Below are 22045 nucleotides of genomic sequence, written 5' to 3' on the forward strand. Positions count from 1 at the left end.
TATCATTGAAAATTGAGAATTATTTTACTGAAGAAAAAAATTAATAGAAAAGGGGAATGAAAATTATGGGGCAGATTTTAAAAGCCCTGCACGCCTATTTTGCATAGGCCGCCGGCGCGCACAGAGCCCCGGGACGCGTGTAAGTCCTGGGGTTTTTCAAAGGGGGCGTGTCGGGGTGGGCCCGGATGACGTGGCATTTTGGGGGCGGGGTGCGGCGTTTCGGAGGCTGGACCGGGGGCGTGGTGCTGGCCTGGGGGCGTGGTCCAGGCCTCCGGACCAGCCCCCGGGTTGGAAGACGGTGCGCCAGCAGTCCGCTGGCACGCGTAGATTTACATCTGCTTCTCGCAGGCATAAATCTAGGGACAAAGGTAAAGGGGGGGGGGTTTAGATAGGACCGGGGGGGTGGGTTAGGTAGAGGAAGGGAGGAGAAGGTGAGGGGAGGGCGAAAGAGAGGTCCCTCCGAGGCCGCTCCGATTTCGGAACGGCCTCGGAGGGAACGGAGGCAGGCTGCACGGCTCGGCGCGTGCAGGCTGCCCAAAATCGGCAGCCTTGCACGCGCCGATCCAGGATTTTAGAGGATACGCGCGGCTATGCGCGTATCTTATAAAATCCAGCGTACTTTTGTTTGTGCCTGCTGCGCAAACAAAAGTACGCGATCACGCTTTTTTAAAAATCTACCCCTTTGTAAAAGGGGCGGGGAGGGGGCATTCCCGAAACGATGCGGCATTTCGGGGGCGGGCCCTGGTGTTTCGGGGGCGGGCCTGGGGGGCGTGGTGCTGGCCCATGGGTGTGGTCGAGGCCTCCGGACCAGCCCCCGGGTCGAGTGACGGCGCGCCAGCAGCCCACTGGTGCGCGCAGATTTACGTCTGCTTTTAGCAGGCGTAAATCTGCCAACAAAGGTAGGGGGGGGGTTTAGATATGGCCGGGGGGGGGGGGGGGTTAGGTAGGGGAAGGGAGGGGAAGGTGGGGGGAGGGCGAAGGAAAGTTCCCTCCGAGGCCGCTCCGAAATCGGAGCGGCCTCGGAGGGAACAGGCAGCGCGCGCTGGGCTCGGCATGCGCCGGTTGCACAAATGTGCACTCCCTTGCATGCGCCGACCCCGGATTTTATAAGATACGCGTGGCTACGCGCGTATCTTATAAAGTACGCGATCGCGCAATTTTTAAAAATCTACCCCTAAGGGAGAAAAGAGAAGAAAATAAAAAGGATGGAAAAGGTAAAAGTAAAGGACTCTGAATAATCATTACGGCTGCTCCTGTTATAACACTATGGGCTGGTGGGGGCTGGAGAAGACGTAATTAACTTTCTAGCATTCAGAAAGGATTGTAACTGCTCGGGAACAAAGAAGACAAAAGTCTGGGAATGAAATTTCACCAAGCATTTAAAAGTATAGTGTAAAAAAAAAGTTGCACCTAACTCGAGTATCCTTCCTAAGAGCTAAGACGTCTTTAAGCTGTTGCTGAGTTGACCTCAAAATATCTGGGAAAATTCTAAGATTCTGCCCATGAAAAGGAGAATCCAGATTTAGGAAATATAAAGACCACTTTAGATTAATCTGTAACAGAAACAAAGAAAATTAACAAAGTGACTCTTTCTATAGTTTCTGGATCTGATGAATCCAAAATATCAGTGAGATTTGAAGGTGGAACCTGTATTCGAGAGTCACCATCAGATGTTTGAGAAGATGAAGATAAAGAAGTAATTTTACTAATCAAAGGAAATTCACCAGGGGCTATCCCAAGAACTTGCAAGAAGTAATGTTTTTTAAGGTAATCTTGGGGAGCTCATCCAAAATTTTAGGAAAATTAAGAACCCGAGGATTCAAATGGTGGAAAAGTTCTCCAATGATTCAAGCCTTCCAGAAAGTGCTCCACTGTCTTGTACAAGCAAAGATTGAACCCCCTGAATTGTATCAATATCCTGGTGAACAGCAGCTAGCTGTCTAACATGATCAATTAAAGAATTTTCAGGTTGTTCAACTAGAGGATTCAACTTTGAGACCACAGTATCCACTTTAGAAATGGAGAGGGACAAAATCTTAGAAAAATTTTCCGTAAGTTCCCACAGAGATTCCAGTGTTGTAATTGCCGGCTTCTTAGGCATCTGAAGGGACTTCAGTGAGAGGGGAGGTTCTGAGTTTAAAGTCCCCAACCCCCTCTTGCAATGTTCCTCCAGCAGGGGAGGGGGGAACTGCCACTCTCAGACCCTCAGATGCTGCCAAAGATGGAAGGAAGGACGCTTGACCCTCAGCGATTCCTGCCGCCAAGGATGCCGGAACCAACAATTTCGTTGGCGACCCCGCTACCGTACTATAGGGAGGATGCCTTTCTTTTTTTTTTTTTGCAAAATCTTTTTTATTGCAAAGACATGCATTTCCACAAGCACGAGGAAGTACAGTGATTATGCAAGTCTTCTTTTAAGTAACAGCATCCACCTCTGTAATCAAACGAAACCCCCAAACCGATCCCCACTCACATTCAAGCTACGCATACCAGTCACGCCTCACACGTCCCACCCATACAGCCACCTCATACAACAGACAAGCCTCACACACACACACACGAGCCCTGACCAGAAGTCCCATTTCCCATATACCTTAATAGGACCCTTAACAAACTTGCAAAACAAGGAGAAAAAAAGAAAAAAAAAAAGTATGCAGCATTGTCCACTCAGGGGTTACTTGCCCCAGGAGGATTGGAGAACCAAGTGACGCAGTAGCCTGCTGTACTCAATTGGCTTTGAAAATCTGGGGAGAGAAGAGAATAATAGCGAGCCCAGCACTCTGCATAGTGTTTTTCCATGGGCTTAGAAGATTTGGGAAAGTCCATTTGCTCCAGTAGAGCCATGTCCATCATGCGATGATGCTAGCCAAGGCTGCAAGTGACAGCGTAACCAAGGGGTCAGTCCAATCAGCAAGTATAGTACGGCAGGCTAGTAGAAAAGCAATCCTGCCAAAGCAATCCTGGGCCCCGGTACACTTCACAGAGAGCGCCCGCGGTCCAGCCAGCAGAAGAACAGCAGACAGCCGTAGAGCGAGCTGTATACATTTAGTGACACAGGCCATTGGCGGAGTCTGAGGACGCCTTTCCTGCGGCGGAGTGATTGGCTCTCAGGGGCAGAGAGAAACCTCATCGCTAGGAAGCCCCGACACTCCCTTGCCGGTGGCTCCAACAGCGAACTGGCTCCCGAGGGAAACGGAGCCCACAGGAGCAGCAAAGGTGGTGATCGTCTGCTGACCAGGTAACAACGGGGGTTTGGCAGGAAACACCCTCGTTTTCCCTTTCCTTTGCGATGCCATAGCAGTAGAGGAAAACAAGAGGGAGAAGGTATCTGAGTTCAGCAGTAAGTAGCTACTGACTAGCAGCATTCTTGCACTGTGTGCCATGTTTTAACTGCACCCTAGTTAGCCAATTTGGGATTTTATGGCCAATAAAGAATCCCATTAATAGCCACTTAAAGGTCCAATTCAAATATTTTATTAATAAATTCTTATAGTCCCCTATCCTGCAAGTTTGATTAGTGTGGATTACAGAATTACATTCACAATTAAAATAAGTTTTACCAACATTTTCAAAATACAAAAACAATGCAATAAAGCTCCATTTTATTCAAACACCTGCTTTAAAAAATGTCTCTCTAAATCTCAAATAATCAGACACCTCCCTTCATGTATGAGGTAGCCCATTCCATAATGTTAGACCTACAACAAAGCTCTAGAATTTGTTTCCGGTAAGGAAATCATGTAATTTTACATTTTGTTACCCATGGACCAATGTGTGAGGGATTATTTCCTTGCTTTCTATTAGTTACACGCTGTTTTCAACCAGCAAAAGGAAATATATTTTGAACTGCCCACACTCTCAGTCATAATCACTTATTCAAGACTAAACCTAACATCCACTCACAGTTAAAATGGGCAGAGATTACAAAGCAATATACACTAAAACTTTATCAACTTGCAGATTGTTATAGTTTGAACCATTCATTAGCATCAGCTAGCCCATCTCATGTTGCTCAACAGCCAAACAGATAAAGACATAATTAAAACATCTGATACTTTTAAGATACTCAGCGGGATGTGCTTCTGAGTCTTGCTCCTGGTTTCTTGGCATGGATTTTGTCTAAATATTCCTTAGCAAGATCATAATCATAGAAAGCTAGTTTTATTTTCAGAAATAATCCTATACTGGGCTAGATAAAGAATAACTATCTGCATCTTTACACTAGTAAAGATTTCTTTCAGTAATGCACTTTTTATTTTTTTCAGTCCTGTCAAATCATGAAAGATATGAAGTTCATACTATCAGTCTAATCAGTGCCCTACGAAGGGGGGGGAGGGCAGTCTGCCCCGGGTGACAAAAGGGGGACTAGTGCCATTGCCACCAGCCTATAGGAAGGTCCTGCAGCAGGGAGAAGTGATGTGTTGGTGGGGTTCCCACTCCCTGCCAGCAAAAGAGAGGTCCTGTGGCGGAAGAAGAGGCCCGGAGGTGCCTGCCGGCATTTCCTCCGAACTGGCAGCAGCTGAAGAGGCCCCTCCATCACTGCCAGTGTTTCCTCCAAGCTGGTGCCAGATGAAGAAGCCCTGCAGTGCTGCCGGCATTTCACTAGACCCATCACCAGAAGAAGTCTTCCTGCGCAACCAATGGCCTAAGAAAGAGGGGAAATGTGAGTGAGAGAGACGCACAGAGGCAGTGTGTATCTCTCCCACCCCCACCCATCCTGACTTTCTCTAAGCGGGTGGGGGGGGGGGGGGTGAAAGAGAGAAAGCCTATTGTGTGTATGCAGGCCTGTTCCAAATCTATAAGCATCTTAGGAGGACCGATGAGGAGTTCCGGAGCTTTTTAAAATCCTTATTAATTTTAATTATTGGGTGTTATTGGATGGCTGCTGTTTAGAAATATTTTAGGGATGGTTAGGAAATGTTTAAATTAGATGAGGGGGGGCGGGTGTGCCAAAGGAAGTATCTGCCCCCCATGCCAAATCCTTTAGGTATGCCCCTGTGTCTAATAAAATTGTCTTCGTATTTGAAGCTAACTAATTATTAGATTCAGTAAAGAAAGAAATCCAGCGTGATGTTCCACATTTTCATTTATAAACTTCCCCGATGCCAGATGAATCCAACTTGTTTAATAGCTTGGAGGACGCTTTGAGAGAATTTAGATTTATAAGAGTATCCTATTCTATACCTATAAGCTTTATAAACACACAAAGGTTCGATCATTCGGACAGAAAAAAAGAATGAATGCAATCGACCGGCAAGTTGAACTGATTACAGGTATCAAGCCAACAAAAAAAAAAAAAGAAGTCCTGGCGATTTGGCATTGAAATAGCTTCGGGGAAATCTCGCCCCCTAGCTTCGCCCGGGCGTAGTGCTCCTCTTTCCCGGCCGGCTCAGTGGCACAGGCAGGAGCGCCCTGGCCCCTCCCCCTGCTTGATGCTGCACCTTGGAGCGCCTGGGCCCGGTGGGGGAGGGGCACTTCCTCAACGTGTGAGTTCGCTAGCGGCTGGGAAGCAACTTTTGAGCCTGGTGGTATCCTCCCACCGAAAAGGGGACAGGTGAGATAAGGGCTGGGAGACCAGGTTCTGATTTAGCAAAACGGCGATCTTTTCTTTTGTGCGGCTGGCCGGCCGGCCGGCCAAGCTGTACAGTGGCGCAACACTGCCACTGTGGATACTACATTAAAAATGTGGATTGTTGGCTGATTGCACGTTTGTAACCGTGATCTGCTTTCCAAGATGTGTTTGCGCTTTTCTTCTGATCACATTGTGTATATTTACTGCTTAGTGAAACTAATCTAGTGGATCTGGAGCTTTGGATGTTAAAGTGAGGTTTAACTACTAAACCGATCAAATATGATCTGGAAACCGGAAACCAGCCACCCAGGTTATATTAAACAGGTTTTGTTTTCACAGGAGCTATTACAGTAGAAAACCTTTTCATATTTGCCAATTTTCTGACTTCATTAAAAGGAAAACATTTCTTTTTCGGCTAAGTCTTGTTTTTTTTTTTCTCATTTCTCTTCGCTATTACTACATAGCCCATGTACGCAGTGCTGTACAGAAACATATAGGAGACAGTTTCTGTTATGTGGAGTTTACAATTTAGTCAAGTCACACAGATAAGACTTAAGACAGTTCATGAATTTTATTTCTTTAGAAAACATGGTTAAACTCAACAAGGATATGATTACGGAGAGATTCAAGACTTAAAAGCAGCCTCACATAGATGGGGGGTGGGGGGGTATATATATATGGGTGAGTTTTTAAAAAAGTTTTCTACTATACTCTTTCCCAGCCAGTGTGCCCTCAGACTTGAACAGGAGAGCCTCACTGCCTGATGCCCAGAGCCAGACCAGCACCTGGGCTCTGCACTTAGCACTTATAGCAACAAGTGACCCTAGCAGTGATTTACATTTCTAGGGGCGCTTTTCTGACAACATGGGTAATCATGCATGCCTCCTCTTCCTAGCTACAGCATGAGCCCCAGAGTACAGTAATTAAACTAATCCTGAGCCGCCTCCTCTGTCCTATCCCCAGGCTCAGTGAGATGGGGAGAATGAGTTTTGGATGTGACTCACGCTGGGAGTAGCAGCTGTGAAGGCGCTCTCGCAGCCACAACAAAGGTAACTAACTTTGCCGGCTGCTCACACCACACCAACATCTCCCTTATCCTGCGCTTTTATATAGAAGGAGCGGGGGAGTCTGGTCCATCTTGTCTGGTTCATTATGTGTCTCCACCCACCTCTCCCTTTATTTAAAAAATTGGAAGAGATTTTGGTGTGGCTTTCAGTGCTTCCTTCGCTCATTTTTTTTGGCCGTATCTGCCCTCTCCATGCTGGGCTGCCTGTTCCATGGAGGTTGGTATGCCACACAACAATTTTGTGAATGTAGGCGTGCCTTGGACTTGAAAAGATTGAGAAACACTGATCTGTAATAGTCCCTCTGAAAGCAAGACCCTTCAATTATGTCTGCTGCCCAGATGGCTCAGTGTAATCTTGCTGGCCTAAGGGCTAGAGAGGCGCCACCTCAGTAGCGCTGTGGACCAGATGTATAAAGCAATGGCCCCGTGGACACAAAATGGGGAAAGCCCATTGGTACATGGGGCCCATTGGCCTGCAGGGGCTGTCACAGTAGCAACAGTTGTTTTCCCGCCCTCTCTTGGCCTTTGCACACCATGTCCATGGCAAGCGCAGGTCCCACAGATGAGGGATGCAAATTTGGATCCCCCAGGCTGCAGTGCCTCAGCTGGGCCATGGGGCCTGCTCCTTGCTTCATTATTCTTTGTGTTTGAAATTATTCTCCCTTACTGGTCTACTGTTGCATTGTCCCAAAGTGATGTCATAACACGGAACCTCTGACATCACCAGTTAGCTTATGATGTTGGCATCCTGTGAATATGTTTTTTGTTGCAGAAAAAGCTATGAGCCCTTACAAATGTTTGTAGTAACTGTCAATAATTGGGGCTTTTTTTGTCTTTATTGTTCCACATTTGCTTTAATATACAGATCTGTGTATTTTTTCATATATATTTTTTTAACTTTAAAGTGTGAGAAACCTTGATTATTATGATATTTATATCTTACTTTCTGGCTCTTTAGAGTGCAGATGTTAACTAAAAGTAAGAAAAATAAGGTTCTTTCTTTTTTTCTTAATTTTATGTGTTCTTTTGATTTTTAGATTTCAGATGTGCAGTTCCTTTTAATCTCTTTCTCCAGTTGTACTCATAAATATTATTTATAAATAAAAAAAAAAAAGTAAAAATAGATAAAATGGAAACTTAGTTCAACCTATATTTTTTTTCTCAAACATAAAACACCACTAGCCCTATCAAAATGCCCAAGTAAGGCTCTTATCACATCTCTTAATGGAAGTATAAGGTGACCATCATATATGGTGTCTCTTTGTGCAATGGCTTATAGGTGAAGCCTTTAAGGCACAAGGACTGATTTAATCATTGGTCACTTATACTCAGTGCCCAAAGACTTCAGGACCACATTAAAGACTGCCAGTCTTGGAGATAAGTGCACTTCATACTTTTGCTAATTGTGCATTACTCTGAGTTACTCACAGCTTCAGCCAGGAGAATATATGGACTCAGTATAAGTGACCGATGATTAAATCAGTCCTTGTGCCTTAAAGGCTTCACCTATAAGCCATCGTACAAAGACACCATATGATGGTCACCTTATACTTCCATTAAGAGATGTGATAGCCTTACTTTCTAGCAGAATATTTATTTTAGCGTTGAGTTCTTGATTTCTGCTTTTTTTGGGTCTCATTTCATTTGTTTTAAAATTTCCTGAGTATACCATTCTTCAAGTTGCACTGGAATTATCGGAAAAAGATTGTATTGCTTTCAGGATCCTTTAGATATTGTGGATCATGGAGATTACAGTGAGAGGTCTAGTGCCTCATCAGAATTGTCTAGCCTTTATCTTCTGGCACTATGCTCTTTCTGAAACATTGGAGAATCTTGGGTTTGTGACCTTGGAGATGAGGCGTGTCAAGTGAGTCAGTGTTCTGTGCTTCAATCCTTCCAATGTGCTAGGGTTCAGGTGTTCCAATGTGCCGTGCTTTGATGCTCTGTGCACCAGTAGCCTTGGTGCACCATGCAGTGAATGCTTCCAAGCCTTGTGCGCCACTCGCGATGGATCCTGCATAGTCTTCATCGATGCAATGGCCTTCCTCGAAGCCCCCTGTGGAGCATTCTGAGTCAATTCAATGCAGAGTCATTGGTTTCGGCTTCTTGGCCAGGATGGGTATGGAGTGCATGGAGTGAGACGAGGAATCCCTGTGCTTACTCTTAGCCAGCCTTTGCATCGAGTCCCCTGATTCTTGTTGAGCCAAATTTGCTTCGGAGGACTTACTGCAACTGCTATGAGAGGAAGATTAGGGCAGATGGTCTTCAAAGGTGGACTTGCTCAGTCCCTCAGCTCGGATGACAGCTATTTTAGTCACTCTGGATCTCTGTGCCCTTGGTGACATCCTTCCCCCTCCAAGAAATTTTGCTGGTCCTGATTTGGGCCTAAACAGAGGTATCTGTAGTTGTGGCCATCAGTAATGGGCATAATTTGTCCACAGGAACAATATTTAAACCTGCAGGTTTTCTTTACGGCCACTGTTTGAAATAGCACTGAGAAGTGCTGCTTTGGGGTCGCTGAAGCGAAAAAATTGAGAATATGTTTTTCTATGGAGAGACAAAAATAGCCATCCACGCAGAGTGTGGACAAAAACAGACTGAGGAGACTCAGGCAATGCCCATGCATGCCGAGTAGAGCTCAAAGCTCTACTAGCTTGGAGAGACACCGAGAGAGAGAGAGAGAGATGACAGTTTGTAGGAGATTACAGAAACTTTAAACATAATGGTGTCGATTTTAAAAGGAGCACAGGTGCGCACCGTTTTTATAACATGTGCATGCTGGTGCATGCACATGTTATAAAATCCGATGGCACCGCGCACGCATGTGCGGGCAGCCTGCAACTCGTGCGTACGGGGGGGGGGGGGGGGATTTTAAAAGGCCATGTGTGGCGATGGGAATAGGACTTCCCCAGTTCCCTCCCAGTCCGCTCCAATTAAGGAGCGGACTGGGAGGACTGGGAGAGAACTTCCCTATACCCCTACCTAACCTTCCTCCTCTCCTCTCCAACCCCTAACTCCTTCCTAGCTATTTACTTTTTTTTTTGTTCAATTATTTACCGCTCCTCTGGCGCAGAAGTAATCTCTGCACGCCGGTCAGCTGCTGGCGCAAGCTTCCCCAGGACAGCGTCAAATGGTGCTGTCCTGGCCCGCCCCCCCCCCCCCCCCCCCCCGGTCCAGACCACACCCCCCCGTCCATCCAGCACTTCGGCATATAAGAAGGTTTACGCGTGTGCCCAGGCCTCCGGCCATGCGCGTAACCACCTGTTTTCATGCGCATGGCCCGTTTAAAATCGGGCCGTATGTCTCCTCTGGAACACAATACAAATCAAATCAAATCTGGTACACAATACAAATCAGAATGAGGAATGGGAAATCCCCAGGGCTTTGTTTGACCTGGCACTCTCAATGCCCAAAATAGTTTTGACAGCATCACACAAATGTTCTAGTGGCAGGCACTACAGTTCATCCATCACCGCTTGAGATCTCACAGCATTTGCCTCTGTGAGAGGAGAGGGCTTGAGCATCACTGGGGAAGGGGCCTGGTTCTCTTATCCGAGCTCAAACAAGATTAAGCAAAGAGAAAATGGAGGAGCACAGGATTCAACAGAATAAATTAAAACTGGAAGAATAGGTCTGAAGGTCTATGATCACTTGAGAAAAAATGTACACAAGATTAACACTCAGAGTAAACCTGAAAGTCAGGTTTCTAATAGCACCCCTACATGTAAACATTATTGTATGCTCCTAGGAGTTTTGAAGCTATGCAGGACCAAAATGCATGATTGAGACAACCTTACACAGTAACTTAATGAACGATGGCTGCAAAGGACCAAAATGACCCATCCAGTCTGCTCAGCAAGATATTTAGGGTTGTATCTGCTGTTCCATGCCCTCTAGTTAAGTAGCAGAGTGCTTTTTATATGTATTTATTTTCCCATCCTACACATCCCCAACTTCTATAAACAGGGGAGGCCAACTCCAGTCTGCAAGAGCCACAAACTGGCCAGGTTTTCAAGATATCCACAAGGAATATGCACGAGATAGATCTGCGTACAGTGGAGGCAGTGCATGCAAATCTCTCTCATGCATATTCATTGTGGATATCCTGAAAACCAGGTCTTTTGTGGCTAATGAGGATCGGAGGTGACCACCCCTGAATCTTTCAGCCCCAAACGCCAGTGCTTGATTGCATTACCCACCAGTGCTACAGCAGCCAGACACCACAGTGATTTCCAATCCAGGTGGATTTATCAATAGGCAGAGTAGGCAAGTGCCTATGGGCAGCTGCCCTGCTGTTTGAGTACCTCAATTTACATCATCAGCTGTAGCACATCATCTTATGGGAGGCGGCTGTCCACATATCTAAGGGCAATCAGGAATATAAATCAACTGCTGCTTCCAATGGCAAATGAAAAAAGGACTTGGTACCTTTCTTAACTTATTCAAACAGGTGAGCAGCAAGTGTTACCATCAGAGAGCAGTGCTTTGCTCTGCCTTTATGCAGGGCCTATAAATGCTGTCTCTGCAACACTCCCCATTTCCCATGGATTTGGGAAATAGACGCTCATAAAACCAAGCATCTGTTTCCCAAACCCACTGACGGCCACCTCTCCTGGACCAAGAAGGTGCTAGGGGCACGCCGTGGCCCCTAGCACCTCCTTTTAGGATGACCCCTCATTTACATGTTGTATCGTGCGCCTAGGAGAGAGGGGGCTGGGTGCACATCCAACGAGCGAGCGCTGAAAATGGATGCGCCTTTTTTAGCGCGTGCGTTCTGTATCGGCCTGTGTATGTGCCATTTTTCCGTGATAAGTAAGGTAGTCCTTCAAACACACCCAAAATTCTTACCGAAAGCGGTGCCAACTTTTTACCTGAACCAATTGTTTGTGCTTCCCACTTTCTTCCCAAAGACTCGTGCACATGAGAGTGAAAAGCAGCTACAAACATTAGACTGCAAAAGAACGCTAGATTACTGAAAGTGGAGAATGCAGACTCACAGGAAAGCCTCACAACTATTTGTATTACACAAGCCCAACAGATTGGGCACACCGATTACCAAAAGAACAGTGTTGAATTGGATAACTAATTGTATACAACACTGCTATGCAGTATCTGCGCTCGCTCGATCTTATCAACCCAGTTAGAGCTCACCAGAACATAAGAAATTGCCATGCTGGTTCAGACCAAGGGTCCATCAAGCTCAACATCCTGTTTCCAACAGAGGCCAAACCAGGCCACAAGAATCAGGCAATTACCCAAACACTAAGAAGATCCCATGCTCTGATGCAATTAATAGCAGTGGCTATTCCCTAAGTAAACTTGATTATTAGCAGTTAATGGACTTCTCTTCCAAGAACTTATCCAAACCTTTTTTGAACCCAGCTACACTAATTGCACTAACCACATCCTCTGGCAACAAATTCCAGAGCTTAATTGTGCATTGAGTGAAAACGAATTTTCTCCGGGTACTAGCAACAGCTTCCTCATTGGATGTCTAAGAGAGATACATATTGAGGACATTTTTTAAAGCAGCTACCTGGTCATCGGTGCATACCTTTACATATCACTACTGCCTAGACGGCTTGGCGACAGACTTGGCATTTTTTAAGATAGCGCCAGCCGTCCATTGCTCCTACCATGTGACAGAGGCTGGCCAATGGCACCGATAGCCCCTGTCACACGGTAACGGCAAAGGGCCATTGACGCCATTTTGATTACTGGCAGCCGATGGCCCGAGAGCGGGAGATCGCTCCCGGGACCCCCACTGGACCACCAGGGACTTTCGGTAAGTCTTGGGAGGTCAGGAGGGTGGAGGGTTGCAATTAAATTTGAAGGGATGGGGTGGGTTTGGATTTTTGTGTTTGGTTTTTTTTTTTTAGAACCCCCTGTCTGCCCCCCCCCCCCCCCGAGTTTCGGGCTTCATTTCGGGGTGGGGGGGGGGCAGGCAAAATTAAAGTCATGGGAAAACAAAATTTCCTGTGGCGGGCCGATAACGAAGGCCAAACCTCTCTATTGCTTACTGTAAATAGTGTTTTCTGTAGATAGCAGGATGAATTGGACATGAGATGCCTGTCCTCCTCCCTGGACAGTAGACTGTCCTACTACTAGCTTTGATACAGACTGAGGAGACTCTGAGGCAGTGCCTGCATGAAAACTCCCCCCAAATGCTGAGAAGAGCTCAAAGCTCTAATAGCTGGGAGAGACACATCCATCCAGTGCCATAACATCTCCCTCAGATCTTGCCTAATTCATCTTTTATGGTAAGCAAACTTGCTTTATTGGACTAAATAAATTTCTTCAATATGAAGATGAGTTTTAGCTCCTGAAAGTTAGTCAAGAAATGTGTTAAGTTTGTCCAATGAAAAGGTTTCACCTAGTTATATATATATATACCCAGTAATTTTTGTCTTTAGTTGTTAACCTTTCTTTCTGTGTCCTCTCTAAATCAGGGCGCTGCTGCACCACCACGCCTCATAACCCCATGCAAGTATCTGCAGTGACATACCACGCATGAAAGCAGCACAAACAACTGAAGGCGATTCAGGCACAAAGGCATGAATGTGACAGAAAGGTACACGCCTTTTATTAAACAAAAGGTATGAAATAGATTTGAAAAAGAAGAGAACTAGGAAAAAGACCAAAATGAGAAAAACAGAGCCAGGAAATGGGCATGTTGATGTTTTGAATACTTCAGCCAGTCTTGCTGCTTATATATATTTGCATTCACAAGACTGTGCTCATTGGAGCTTGCATTAATCCTCCACAGGTCCTTGTACTATTGAAATAATAACAGTTAAAGCATGGTAAGGTAATGCATTTTAAGAATAGGTGTTATTGAGAGAGTATGGTGAGACCTCCTTCTCATGGCACATCGGTCACCCCCCAAGAATTTCTCACTTATTTATTTATTTTATCTCGCCTGTAATAACGTGTCATGCTTGTCCAGTTATTACCTGTTGACTGCTAGTATAATGCATTCAGGCTTATCCTCCTGGGCGCTAATCTTGTGAAATCACAAAAGTTATTCAGGGTCATGTTTTGGATGGGAGACCTCCAAGGAAGGCTAGTGAAGGTAGAAAAGGGGGAGGATTAGCACTTTATGTAAAATATAAATTAATAATAATAATGCAGGGGGAAAGATTGTAATAAAGATGCACTCTGGGCCATGTGGAAATGAGGGGACTGGCACTTCCATCTACACAGGAGTGAATGACAGATGTCTGCACCTGTGGAAGACCTGGATAGAGAGAGAATCGATGACATACATAAGCTTGACTGAGGAGTATTTTGTCATGGAAAGAGTGGTGGATGTATGGAACAGCTTTCTAGGACAGATGGTGAAGACAAAAACAATTAACAGGATTCTAGAAAGCCTAGGACAAGCACAGAGGGGGTCCATAGCTGCAAAAAAGTGAGGAGAAACGAGATCCACTGGGGCCCATGGCATTGCAGCAGGAATAATCTGGGAAGATTAGATGGGACCTTATGGTCCATTATCTGCTGTCATAATCTGTTTCTATGGAGCATGGATGCTGCAGAGAATGGATTCGCTGCCCTACTAGGAGGACCTGGTCCCTCTGCCCGAGCCAGTTAGAACCACTGTCCCAGTTAGGGAGCACAGTGCTAATTAGGGCACTGTTTTTTTCTGCTGGGTCATTAAGCATCCAGTGGCACATTTTGCAAGAGCAGAGATAGTAATCTCAATATACATTCCAGCACAAATTGTACACTAGAGCCTGCTGAAATTTCCCCTGGATAAAGATCCAAATTAGTCTTTGAAAATCTCTGCTCTATCGCTTTGAATATTTCTCTTGTTAATGTTACCGTACAGCACTTTGAATAAAAAGCTTTATAGAAATCAAATAAATAGTTGAGACTGTTTCACCTGTACTGGCACTTGAACATATTCATACCCCTGAGAACACTTTCAATACGAGTAGGCTCCAAAATAAAATGACTAGATTGGGTCTGCTTGTCCCCAGATTCAATTGGCAATACCAGTGGATCAAGTGGTTTAGATAGGAGAGAGAACCCTGATTATAGAATTGTAAGGTCTCCACATTCTGAGTCACTCTGACTGTATTTTGAATTATAGTAGTAGGACCCTGTGTTGTACCTACCCCCCTGTCCCATTCTGCATATGCTGACAAAATGTCACCAAGCCCTCCATACAGATTCTTTTGTCATGCTGTGTCTAAGCAAGGGCTGATGTACTGAGAGCAAAGTGGCTGCCTAGACACAAAAAAAAAAAAGTATTCAAGGAATGGTATATGAGAGTTTGTAATTTGCTGCCCAGTGTTACTGAGGAAACCAGTTAATCCACATTCAGGAGGGTGTGCTAAGCATTATCTGTTTGATCTGCATGTTTCATGCCTCATTCAGGCTGGGGATTTATGAGTGTGTTTAGAACAGATTTCCCAATAAATTGTCAGCTAAGGATCAGTATTATGCATAAGCAGTGGAATGGGGTAGGCCACTGGGCCATGGTCCCACCAACGTTTTGCCCCTCATTTTATCAGCAACTAGGGAATCTGGGGAGCAGAGGTGGAGATTGGGTTGTTTGCCCTCCCCCCAACCAAAAAGGTGTTCTGCTGGCCCTGGTATTACGAGACTGTTTACATTCTCTGAAAAACTTGATTATCATCTGTACTTACTAACTGGATAACACAATTTAATTTATTTAAAATATTTCTATTCTGCCTATCCACGATACTAAACAGATTACATAAAAACATACATAATAAAATATCATATCCAAACATCAAATAAAATTAAGATCAAAATGTAAAATATTCGCAAATAAAATCCATAATATAAAACATACTTTAAAACATAAATGAATTGCTTTTCTCTGACTCTAGCACCTGTGTATCTATTTGAGTAGCCTATTCTGCCAGAAGTGTTATCTATCTTCCTACTTTATTGATCATCAATTGATTTCTGGGCTTACCTCCTTCAAAGTTCTATAAAATCACTGTCAACTAGATACCTTCAAATGCTTGCTTAAAAAGATATGTTTTCAATTTCTTCCTGAACTCAAATAATGAATTTTCAAACTTAATTTCATGAGGTAGCTCATTCAAAAATGGGGGCCTACCACATAGAATATGCGCGTTCTAGATATCACGAGTCTGACTTGTCGCAGTGATGGTACAGATGTTAGAAACTGGGAAGATGATCTGAGAGTTATGTAGGCTGGTAGATTTTTTAAATTGAATTAAACCAACTAGGGGCTAACCCATAACATGGCTTAAACACAGTTGAAATAACTTTAAACCTAATCCAAAAGCGGACTGGTAACCAATGAAGGCATACAAGTGCTGGGGTAATATGCTAACGTATTCTTTGCCCTGTCACAAATCTGGCAGCTGCATTTTGTTTTATTTGTAGTGCTTTAAGTAACGAGTCAGGTAATCCTAAATATAGAGAATTCCAATAATCAATATTTGAAATTACTAGACTGTGGAGAACAGTTTATAGGTCACTTTCCAAAAGGGACGGCTTCAGTTGCCAGAGTATACAACGTTTATCAAAGTAGTTCCATACCATAGCTTTAATCTGTGGTTTAAACAATAAGGATGTGTCCATTATTACTCCAGTGTTTCGCACTTGCTCAGAAATCAGAATATTAACGCCTTCAATGGTTAAAAAAGCTGATAGTTTCCTAGTTAAGAATCTCAGTATCTCAGTTTTGTTAACATTTAAAATTAATCCATTTTCAGGTAACCAATTCTTGGCCACTATTAATGACTGTCACCTGTTTTAGCACATCCTCAACAGAGGATTCAATTGGGACATAACATTGTATGTTGACATATGAGAAATAACCCACATTTAAATTAGCAAGAATCTGGCACAGTGGGAATATGTACAAATATAGCAGATAGTGCCGACCCCTACGGCGCTCCAGATTCTAAAACTATTGGACTTGACCGTTCTCCTTTTATAACAACTTGCTGTGATCAATCACTCAAAAAAGACTGAAACCATTTAATCAGGTTAGAGTTCAAACCTATCTCACGTAATCTTTGCAACAGTAATCTATGATTCACCATGTGAAATGGTGGTTTGACATCCAACAGAATTGAGAAAAATTCCCTCCTACTGTCAAATCCTCAACTCATTGCATCAATAAGTAATAATAGTCTTTGTTTCATGCATTGGCCGAAAGCCAAATTGGCATTTATCCAACAATATATCCTCAATATATTCACTTTGTTGCCTTAACACTATACTCTCCAAAAGCTTGTCCAAAAATGGAAGTGTTGAAATGGGATGGTATTTTGCACAAATAGAAGGACGAACAGATGCCAGTTTTAACAATTTAGGTATATACCCTTCCTGCGAGGATAAGTTAACTAGCTTTGTAAGAGGTGGCATTAGGTCATCTCTCAGCAGTTTTAAAATGAGCAGCTTGAACATTTCAGAAAAGGACAAAAGGTTTCATTTAGTCCAGTAATAACTTCTATTACGTCAGTACCTGAAATTTCATGAACCTGATCCCATGTTTCAGTGACTATGCTAACAACATTGTCACTAGCAAAGTTAATATTATGCATCTTTGTACTCGGGGAGCACAGTCCGATAAGACATTAGATTACACTGGTAAACAAAGTTTTTGTTTCCTTCAGGCTTTTTGGTGTTCCAAATAGATTTTTTGATGCTGATCACAGATATTACTTCGAAATTTGTACATCATGTAAGGTTTTTGAGAAACGGCAAATTTCGTGTTACAATAATTGTGAAATTTTAAAACATAATCTCGTGTGTATATATATTTTCTTGCTGGACAGTAGTTTTTATGATTTTTAAAATTCATATTGTATTTTTGACAGCCATAAGCAACGTAACATGTAACAGAGACTAACTTTTTTTTTTAAAATACACCAAGAAACTCTGTCTGATCATGCCTGAACTTGCTCAGGCAAGCTCCAGCTCAGCTGCAAGATTCCAACTTGTTTCCATGACGATGCAGCCTTATATAAGCAGCAGCAGCAATGAGTAGACTCCTATGCAACATCTGTGTGAATGAGCGAATCGTACCACTAAAACTGTTGAGTTTAAAGCTTGATGATTTAATTTCATATACTTTATGAAATGTCGTGCCAAAGTAGTAATAGCCATGACACGCTTTGTTACATTTGTGGTGAGTTTACTCTGAAAGCACAGAAAAGGAGTATGACTGCACTCATTAAGAAGGCATATGAGTTGTACTTTGGGTGCAAAATTGGTGACCAGGACAGAGCATGGGCTCCTCATATATGTTGCACATCTTGCGCCAATAGTCTGCGAGCTTGGCTGAAAGGTGTGCGACCATCCATGCCGTTTGCCATCCCAATGATATGGAGGGAACAGAAAGATCATATAACTGACTGTTACTTCTGCATGACGAATGTGTCAGGATACTCATTAAAGAACAGGAAGTTTATTGAGTACCCTAACTTTGCATTAGCAATGAGACCAAAACTGTTCCAAAACTGTCAGAGGTGTGGACAATTGATGAGGATGAGGAGGTAGGCGATGATGGCGAGCCATCACAGATGGAAGCTGCAGCTGGTCCTGACTTTGTGCCATCAACATCTAGCGATCCTCATTTAATATCTCAGTCAGAGCTGAATGATCTGGTCAGAGATTTGGCTTTATTGAAGAGTCAGGCGGAGCTGCTTAGGTCAAGGCTGCAAGGATGGAATCTTTTGTCATCTGATTCGAAAATTTCAGTATTTTACAGCCGTCATGAAGATTTGACAAAATATTTCAACCAAGTAGACAGTCTGACTTTTTGCTGTGACATCGATGGATTGTTTGTGCTCTCGGATGTGACCATGACCCAACAGAATGGCAACTGTTTATTGATTCATCAATCTTAAGTTTGAAGGCTGTTTTGCTGCACAACGGCAATATCTACCTATCAATACCTGTCGGACATGCCGTTAATATGAAAGAAACGTATGAGAACATGTAGCTACTGCTGAACCATATTGAGTACTCTAGGTACAACTGGAATTTGTGTGGTGATCTCAAGGTAGTTGCAATTCTACTGGGTCTGCAGCTTGGTTACACCAAGTATTGTTGCTTCCTTTGTGAGTGGGACAGCCGAGCAAGAGATTTGCATTACATCAGAAAAGTCTGGCATCTCCGCAAGAAGTTGGTTCCAGGGCAGGAGAATGTTGCGCATGACCCATTGGTGGATCCAAGTAAGATATTTCTTCCACCATTGCACATCAAACTTGGGCTGGTGAAAAACTTTAAGGCAATGAACAAGCAAAGTAAAGCCTTTGATTATTTGTGGCAAATGTTTCCACGCATAAGTGATGCCAAGATAAAAGAAGGTGTTTTCGTTGGCCCACAAATCCAAGCTGTGATGAAGGACAGCCACTTTGATGGTCTTCTGCAAGGTACAGAACATATTGCATGTCCTTTGTAACTTTCTAGGCAACTATAAGGCAGCAGACTATGTCAAACAGATTGAAAATATGCTTCAGGCATACAAATTGATGAAGTGCAACATGTCATTGAAGATAACATTTTCTTCATTCCCGCTTGGACTTCTTCCCAGACAACCTTGGTGCTGTGAGTGATGAACATGGTGAAATGTTTCATCAAGACATTGTCAAAATGGAGAAACGGTATCAAGGCAAGTGGAACCCCTCCATGCTGGGTGACTATTGTTGGACTCTCATCCGCAAAGTGTTGGACAGTGATTACAAACAAAAATCTGCCGCAAAACATTTTTAGTTTTGTTTTCTGGTGCCAACATTACCATTATAGCTTATGCCGCTACAGACACGTAACAATGCTTAATGTATATCACACTTTTCTGGCAAACAGTACGTGATACAGACATAATAAATGCATATTTGTGATCAGCTTGTTAAAATCTACTTGTTTCACCAAAGGTTGTGGAGGAAACAAAATGTTCCCAGAAATGTGTTTACCAATGTGTCTCACAATGCCTCATATTTTGCTTTAGTGAGGTTAATTCATTATTAAACCATGCAGCACTGTGGTTTTGTTTAAACAGTTTACTTTGCAAATGGGCAATATCATCTAATACAGAGGAAAGTGAAGATTGACAGCCTTCAAAAACTTGATCCATCCTGTTCCAAGTCAGTTCTTTTAATTTTGGAAGACTGTGATCTCTCAAATCATTCAACTCAAACTTTTTTGTCTTTTTATAAATACCTTGAGAAGTGGAGCAGTGGAAGAGCTTTGATAATTAAAGGAAAGTTCTAAAGAAACCAAAAAATAATCTGACCAAGAAACATTTTCTCGCATGTGTAGCTAGCTTGAGTGTCAAGTGGCCATTCTTTTGTTCACAAACACAAGATCCAACATCTGCCCATATCCATGAGTGGGTTCATTAACTGAGACCATCTCAAGGCCACCATTTATTGCAGAGCTGGACCCTTGGCCCGAGATGGAGTTGGCGCTACCCGTGAGGAAACCTCGATGGGTCCCCACTGTCGGGAGGCGGAGCGGAATGGGAAGCGGAGGCCGACTGGAGCTTCACCAATACCAGCCCTCCAGTACCAGGATCAGGTACTGGAACAAGAACACGAACGAGCAGCAACTAAGCACACGACAGGAAGCATGGAGACCTGTTGCCAAGGCAAAGACTGAATAGCAAGGCTGAGAGATGTCGTCATCCGGGGCCACAGGAAGGTTTTCCGCCGTGGCCCCTTTAAAGTCAGTGAAGGTATGCGCGCACCTAATTTGGGCAGGCTGGAACTAGGAGATTGCGGCGTCTCCCCTCGACGCACGTGGGGAGACCCGACCGGGACTGGAAGAGGCCGTGGAGGATCCTGGGAGTGTAGCAGGAGTGCGAGCGCGTAGACGACTGCCTACTGCTGCCAAGGAGGAAGGAGCCAGGTCCGGAACCTGGGCGTTGGGGGTGAGTGGAGCCGGCCGCGGGCCTGCCACGGCCAGGAAACGCAACACCATTGGATTTAACACTAATTCACATGATTTGGACAAAGGTAGCTTGTCTGGCTGTAAATTAAAATCTCCTAATACAATAAAATGTTTTATGATCATTATTAAAGATGATCATCGTTTCACTTAATAAAATTGGAAAGTGATTCAAAATTTATGGAGGACTATAATCTAAACAAGCACTCCGTGATGGAGCTGTCACCACTAGAAACTAGAGACGTGAATCTTTTTTTGTGTTCGTGTCGTTCTTCATTTTTCGGCCGCTGTGGGAAATGTCGGGTTTTTTTGCAGTTCGGGTTTTGTTTTTTTTTTCACGAAAAATCGTTTTTTGGGTTAGCGCGCACTAACAAAAACCATTAGATTTTGTTACTTTTTATTACTTTTTGTTAGTGCGCGCGAACGGGAAATTTTCCAATTCAGCAAAAAACGAATGCACATCTCTACTAGAAACACAACATTAGGAACAGGCTCTATACTGTGTCTTTAATTCTAACTTCAACTTGGCAATTATAATCCCACCTCCTCCTCTTCCTGATATTGAGCAATTAAAGGTAGAGTAATGAGGCAGAGACAGTTGTTTAAGTGGCAGGACATCTGTGTCAGTTAGCCAGATTTCAGTAATACTAAATAGATCTGGAGCTAGCTTCCTTATTAAATCAGTAATAACCGGGATTTTCTTTTTTTTTTATAGCTTGTCCATTAATAAGCAACACAGTTAGAATTCATAATCATTAAATTCTGAATAATTTTTACAAAAGGTACAGTTATTAGTGCTTGCGTTCCTTGGAACGGTTGTCAAATATTTGCACCGAGGTAATCAACCTTCCCAGAATGATAGGGATATGCAGGCACATTGAAAACCACAAATGCGTCTTACCGCAAATAACTCAAGTACTGTAATTTTATGTAGTTGTGTTAACTTCCCAAAGAGCAACGAGCATGAATTATGCACAAAGGAGCGCACTGAAAATCATGCTCCTTAGTTGCACCCCTTCGGCACGCAACAAGAGCGTCTCACTCTGTGCCTCCGGCATCGGCCCTCAGATGATGCTGGGCAGGTGAATGATGTCAGCAGTGGGCAGAGCCAAGCCCAGTAGACCGGGCATTGCTGGAATGGAGCGCTGGAGGCAAGCAGATGCAGGCACAGGTGACAGAATGCCCCAGTGGAGAAATGCATAGAGCACATTGTAGTTTAAATGGGCATTGGAAGACTGATAATGGGAAAACTAGAATTTTACCAAAAGAATGATTTTGCTAGTTGGTGTTTTTAGCCTACTTTCTGAAGGGATTTGCTCCAATTTATTAATTTCTAAAGTGCCTTTTCCGTTTAAAATAAATAAATAAATAGAATCCTGCTTATGAAATCACCATATGTGTGTGTGTATCTTCCCTCCCCTCCCCTAATAATTTTGTGTTTGTTGTCCAATCCATGCCAAATCTTTAGTAAATTAAGGAGTCCAAGAGGGTCTTGACAG

The 22045-nt window shown here is 43.7% G+C and overlaps 1 protein-coding gene across 2 annotated transcripts in view; it reads left to right on the forward strand.

Moving 5' to 3' along the window:
* The first annotated feature begins 5413 nt into the window (after nt 1-5413).
* The window catches only part of EVPL (envoplakin), a 119049-nt gene continuing 102417 nt past the window's right edge, over nt 5414-22045 (forward strand). The window contains exons 1-2 of one of the 2 annotated variants that reach the window (XM_029600465.1): nt 5414-5554; nt 13088-13234. The gene's annotated coding sequence lies outside the window, so the exon portion shown is untranslated. The remainder of the gene's footprint in view (nt 5555-13087; nt 13235-22045) is intronic. The other variant, XM_029600464.1, reaches the window with a different exon arrangement.

This window comes from Rhinatrema bivittatum, chromosome 4, assembly GCF_901001135.1.
Source record: "Rhinatrema bivittatum chromosome 4, aRhiBiv1.1, whole genome shotgun sequence".
NCBI classification, from domain to species: Eukaryota; Metazoa; Chordata; class Amphibia; order Gymnophiona; family Rhinatrematidae; genus Rhinatrema; species Rhinatrema bivittatum.